Source organism: Oncorhynchus nerka, linkage group LG22, assembly GCF_034236695.1.
Source record: "Oncorhynchus nerka isolate Pitt River linkage group LG22, Oner_Uvic_2.0, whole genome shotgun sequence".
In the NCBI taxonomy this organism is placed as follows: domain Eukaryota; kingdom Metazoa; phylum Chordata; class Actinopteri; order Salmoniformes; family Salmonidae; genus Oncorhynchus; species Oncorhynchus nerka.
The window spans coordinates 10509405-10516096 of record NC_088417.1 but is presented as its reverse complement, the minus strand read 5'-3'; the positions used below and the strand labels follow the sequence as shown (position 1 = coordinate 10516096).

Sequence of the window (6692 nt, the reverse complement as noted above, 5' to 3'; positions counted from 1 at the left end):
TACCCATTTCATTACATCTTTATATATTGCAAATAAAATGTAAAAACGATCACAAACAATATTTCAAACAACGGCATTAGCATGAGTGCGACTTACCAGTCCAAAACAATGTCCTCTCCGTTCAAAAAATATGCCTCAGTTTCAGAGTCTTCAAAATGGAGTCTTCAAAAAGCAGACCTCACTTTCCTCTAAAATTGTTTCTACATTTGTATATCTAGTCTTAGAATTAGCTTTCCTTGACTTATTCGCCATGATGTTGGATAAATAAACAGCTGAAGATGCAAGTCACAAATACTGCTGTGCGTAATAAGCGTCGCTCCTTCACGGTTGAATTGGCAATGTCGAAAGAACGGTCCTTACGCCAGCGTTCAATGGGAAGGTTTGTCTTACAACAAAGAACCATGGGATATTGCCGTTTACCTCTGCTCATTGGCTATCTACCCAGCTAGATTTCAAGACGATCAGTGGTCATTGGGTTAAAATAGTCAATCAACGAGACAGTGGTCATATAATTGGTGCACAATGGGCTCGTCACTTGTCATCCCGTAAAATGACCCATCAAGTTTGATTGTGTTACAAACAAACAGTTGATTGCAAGGAAACCAAACATGACCGGATAAAGTCAGGGAAAGTCTGTCTATTTTACGTTGGATGTTACATCAAAAATTGAATGACATGAAATTCAACAAGATAAGCGTTCACAAAATGTTTCGTGTTCGGCTATAACAAATAGATTTAACCGAACAAAAGACCATTCATTTTGTAACAATGAGCCTTGGGATTGCAACCAGAGCAAGATCTTCAAAGGTAAACGATTTATGTCAATGCAATCTGTGATTTTCTTATGCAAGTGCTGGCTGAATAAGTAGTTTGACATGGGGGTCTGTGCTCAGATAATCGCAGCGTATTCTTTCGCAATAAATCATTTTTGAAATCTGACAACAGTTGGATTAGCAAGATTCTAGGCTTTCGAACCATGTGAGACACTTGTATTTTCATGAATGTTTAATATGACTATTTCTGTAGCGATCACCGTATGTTGTCAAATTTAATCCCGCTAACGGGTTCGGTGCGCAGAGAGGTTAATCCAACCGCTGTGTCAGATTTATAAAAACTTTACGGAAAAAGCATAATCTGAGAACGGAGCTCAGAACCCAAAACAGCCAGAGGAATATCCACCATTTTGGAATCAAGAAAGTTAGAAACAACACCATAAATATTCACTTACCTTTGATCTTCATCAGAAGGCACTCCCAGGAATCCCAGTTCGACAATAAATGACTGATTTGTTCCATCATTTATGTCTAAATAGCCACTCGTTGTTAGCGTGTTCAGCCCAGTAATCCATCTTCATGAGGCGCGAGCTTTTCGTCCAGACAAAATCTCAAAGTTCCGTTACAGTCCTTAGAAACATGTCAAACAATGTATGGAATCAATCTTTAGGATGTTTTCAACATAACATCAATAATGTTCCAACCGGAGAATTCCTTTGTCTTCAGAAAAGCACTGGAATGAGAAGTAACTCTGTCGGGAGCGCGCGTCATGAGACCAAGGCTCTCTGCCAGACCACTGACTCAAAGAGCTCTTATGAGCCCCTCCTTTATAGTAGAATCCTCAAACCAGTTTCTAAAGACGGGTGACATCTAGTGGAAGCCCTAGGAAGTGCAACCTCATCCATATCTCAACGTGTATTTGGCAAGCCAAGCTTTGAAAAACTACAAACCTCAGATTTCCCACTTCCTGGTTGGATTTTTAGCAGGTTTTCGCCTGCCATATGAGTTCTGTTATACTCACAGACATCATTCAAACAGTTTTAGAAACTTCAGTGTTTTCTATCCTATACTAATAATAATATGCATATATTAGCATCTGGGACAGAGTAGGAGGCAGTTCACTCTGGACACGCTATTCATCCAAAAGAGAAAATGCTGCCCCCTATGCCAAAAAGGTTAACTTCTTGTTAATCCAGCCGCAGTGTCTGATTTCAAAAAGGCTTTACTGCGAAAGCACACCATGCGATTATCTGAGGACAGCGCCCCGCATACAAAAGCACCAGGCAGGTGCGCCACGAAAGTCAGAAATAGAGATATAATAAATGCCTTACCTTTTGAAGATCTTCTTCTGTTGGCACTCCAAAAGGTCCCAGCTACATCACAAATGGTCCTTTTATTCGATAAAGGCCTTCTTTATATCTAAAACGCAGTTTAGCTGGCGCGCTTCATTCAATAATCCACCGGTTTCCCTCCTTCAAAATGCATACAAAATTAATCCCAAACATTACCAATAAATTTCTCCAAACAACGTTTATAATCAAATCTCAGGTACCTTAATACATAGACTATAAAATTTAAGACGGAGAATCGTTATTGTCTTTACCGGAGATAAATAACAAAACGCGCTCTCCTCCACATGCATGAAAACACTACAGCCAAAATGGGAGCCACTGAGAAAAACTACAAATTCTACCTCATTGTTCCAAAAACAAGCCTGAAACTCTTTCTAAAGACTGTTGACATCTAGTGGAAGCCCTAGGAACTGCAATTTCGGTGGTTTTTGCCTCATAATTAACATGACAGCCATCGGAAACAGTGGTAGGCCAACATTTCTTTTTGGGGGGGGGGAGTGGTTTGTCCTCGGGTTTTCGCCTGCCATATCAGTTCTGTTATACTCCCAGACATTATTTTAACAGTTTTAGAAACTTTTGAGTATTTTCTTTCCAAATCCAAATTATATGCATATCCTAGCTTCTGGGCTTGAGTAACGGGCAGTTTACTTTGGGCACGCTTTTCATCCAGACGTCAAAATACTACCCCCTAGCCCAAAGAGGTTAACTGTATAGGAAGTTCTGGGGACAGGTCATCAGGATACTGGACAGCCAATAAATTGGGAGATGCATTGATTAACATTAAATTGATTAACACTTCCATTGTTTAATACTTCCCCGAATTTGAAATGCAGACAGCCCCCATGGTTTAACAACACCTTCCACCTCTCCTAATTTGTCAGTTACCCCCTGATATGTGTAAAAGGGTTATACCTGCAAGAAAGTGATCAATAAGGGGCTGTTTGAAAGGGGCTCGTATAAACATTATATATTTTACAGGTCTTATGTCTGAAATGGGTAAAAAACACTACACAACCTGACGTTAGTGTGTGTCAAGCCATGTCTGCCTCTAAAGGGTGGGGCAGTTCAGTGCTTCCTTATTTGGAGAGGGGGGCTGGTCACATGGGGCCCACGGTAACCAAGCGATAGGGGAGAAAACTGAGAACCTTGAACCGACGGCAGAGCACGAGCACACAGGGACAGAGAGCGAGAGAGGGAAGGAAAGCAGACAACAGAACAGAACAAGGAGCGAGGGAGAGATAAGCGAGGGACTGGCAGAACACTGATAAGCACATGGTGTGAAAATGCCTACAAACTTCACAGTGGTTCCTGTGAAGGATGTCAGGAAGTCCCGGGAAGAGGAAGAGGAGGAGGATGAAGATGTGGATGACAACAATGTCTTCAGAGAGGAAGACGAGGCTGCCCACTTCCCAGGTGAGAGGCAGAAAGTCTGGGGCTTTCATTCTCCACACAACTTACTCCCTCTGCCCTGCGAAGAAGATGCGGACATGACTTGTGGGCTGGAGTAGCTGTTGCTAAGTTGTGACTGAGCATGGCTCTGTAATTTTGTTTTGTCATTAGGTGACTGTCGTTTTGGGTTTTGCTGTGTTTTGTCAGATCAGGTGTATTGTCGGATCAGGTGTATAGTGAAGGGATGTGGTGGTGTGTTGTCAGATCAGGTGTGTTGTCAGATCAGGTGTATAGTGAAGGGATGTGGTGGTGTGTTGTCAGATCAGGTGTTTGATCACGACGGAGGTGGTTGGTGATGGAAAGGTCAAAGCAACTCACTTCCTTGACTCTAACAAAGATGATGGCCAGGGCTTTATAGGGCTGCATTTGCTTTGGCTATACATTTTGTGATAAGCAGCTTTTTCCTCTAGTTTAGTTTTTGTTTCTCAGGTAATACAGATGGGAGACAGTAGACCGGGTCATGTTAGAGAAGTGTTTTCACTCCGAGGCTTTTTGTTTTGTTTTGTCCCGACACGCACGCATGCCCCCTCTCTTCTTCCCCTTCTCTTCTTCTCTTTTTTGTTGTTGCAGTTTTGCTACCACACTTCCTGATCTCATTGCTCCCTTCCCTCAGTCTCTCCACAGTCACACTGTCAGAAATAATTAGCCTTTGCATCCAGAGACATAATGATACATCTTCTCTAATTGAGACTCCAGTGTCTTTCTGTTCCGTTAGCATGCTGCTACACACTACAATACAGTTTACCACTGCAAATCATCATCATCATCAATTCTCCCGTGAACCAGAGCCAATTCTGAATAACAAGCCCTAACATGGGAATGTCATTAGCTGAGTCTTCCCACAAGTCTGTGCTAACAGACTCCACACAGCCCCCATTGTTGTACCAAACCGTTGCTGTTATTTTTGTTTTTCCACTGTTTCACAAGGCGAGGGACAAACAGGTTCCACAGCGGTGCGCAATTATGGCCGCCCACTGTGTGAGATTTGACAGACTGGGAAGAAGAGTGGTGGCTGGTTATATCAGCTCTCTGGCAGGGGTCTATCTGTGTGGCGCAGAGGGTCGGGTAGGGTTTAAAACCCATGCATTGACTTTGTTTACTTGGAGACTGCCAAAAAGAAAGGGAGAGTCGGATAGCGGTTAATGTTATTGGCTTCCTATTGGTTCTCTGTGGGGAGAGTTGAGATTCCACCTCCTCAGAGTGATCTGTAATCGGTCTGGTTCCTGCTTTGTAGTACCTGTATAATACTGAATCACTCCCCATAATAACAATACTAGACTTTGGTTAGAAGAAAAACATGGGGTTATTTGAGACAATCATGACCTCTGGTGCAGCGGTCTAAGGCACTACATCTCAGTGCTAGAGGTGTCACTACAGACACCCTGGTTCGAATCCAGGCTGTATCACAACCGGCCGTGATTGTGCACCTCCCTATGGGACTCCCAATTGGCCCAGCGTCGTCTGGGTTTGGCCGGTGTAGGCCGTCATTGTAAATAAGAATGTGTTCTTAAGTGACTTGCCTAATTAAATAAAGGTTAAATATAAAAAGTTGTTTAGGTGTCTATTGGTCTTTACCCCAATACCTTTTTGTGCTCAACGACCCAGCAGATATTGGAGGGAAGGCAAGCAACTCCTCATGTTTGTCACTGTCTCTGTCTGTCTGTCTGTGTCTGCAGATAATTTGTCATCTGCCTTCCCTCTGTCTTTAGGAGTATTTAAACCTGAACTGGAACGAAACAAAACCTGAGATCTGTGTCAAATTATTCCTGAGCGTAAAAACACCCGATTGAATAACAGGGTAGGAGTAAACCATTTCAGATGTATGCACTGAAGCATCTCACTCAAAGGTTTACAAAGCTAAAGTCATCGTGCTTTTAGCATATTGCGCTAGCCAGCCAAACTAAACAGCCGGTCTAGTTCCATTCAACCTTTGCTTGGAAAAGACTTAGCTCTTTCTATAAACAGGTAACTTTTTGAAAATAATAAATGGTTGTTGACATTTCAAAAACTGATTTTTAGACAAAACTGTCCTTCCGTGTCCTGTGGGTTTAGTACACAACTTTAATTAAATCTGAATTTTGAGCTGAGCTAAATTTAGTGCTCTCTGAATGAGAAGCAGAGCTTTTCCTTTATGTTCGTCCAACTGGAATTCACATTGACCAAAAGTAATCTGTGCCGATGGCCTGTTTCCTCAGTGGACTTGGAAAAACAATGCAGTTGGATGAATGTAACGTTAGGTTGCAACTGGTTTATTATTTTTTACCATGCATGTGTATGACCTTTTGACATGAATAGGCTATAATGGACACAGTTGAAAATGTTGTAACAGACAAATGATACATAAAGCTAAGTCAAGGTGTTCAGTTTGCTGCTGTGTGTCTCTGCAGGCCAGGTGGTCACTGTACTGGGGACGTGGCATGTGTTTCCTGTTTCTCTTCCTCTCCAGGCCCGGTATTGTTTAAAACCAGGCTGTGTTGCTGTGGTAGTGGTGCTTTATTTATTTATTTAATTATTTTACCTTTATTTAACTAGCTAACTTAATCAGTTTAGAACAAATTCTTATTTTCAATGACGGCCTACCAGGGAACAGTGGGTTAACTGCCTGTTCAGGGGCAGAACGACAGATTTGTACCTTGTCAGCTCGGGGGTTTGAACTTGCAACCTTCCGGTTACTAGTCCAACGCTCTAACCACTAGGCTACGCTGCCGCCCGGTAGTAGTAGTAGTAGTAGTGGTGGCGGCGTTAACTCTACCAGCTCTCGTGCTTTTCTAATTGCGCAGTGATCGTTAGTGGTTAATAAGCAGATGGCATCAAATAGCGCTCTAGATCATACTCTAGATCATACTCTAGATCATACTCTAGATCATACTCTAGATCACTCTAGATCATACTCCAACCCGTTTCCTCTAGCTCTCATACGTACACCGTGTGTCTAAAGTCCTGTGTAGTTCAGTGTATTTTCACTACTGGCACACTCAAGCAAATTATAGACTGTGAGCAGGCTGTACAATCTAGTGGTTACTATTTGAAACCTGCAGAACCAGTCCAGGAATGATTCTTTTTTTTTTTTTTTACCTGACCGCTATCTTTTGATACTACCAGACGAATTCAGAAGGAA

General features: G+C 42.3%; 1 pseudogene; it reads left to right on the top strand.

The window, feature by feature from the left end:
- Positions 1-3261: 3261 nt before the first annotated feature.
- LOC115104481 (solute carrier family 12 member 7-like) overlaps positions 3262-6692 on the top strand; it is a 90514-nt pseudogene continuing 87083 nt past the window's right edge.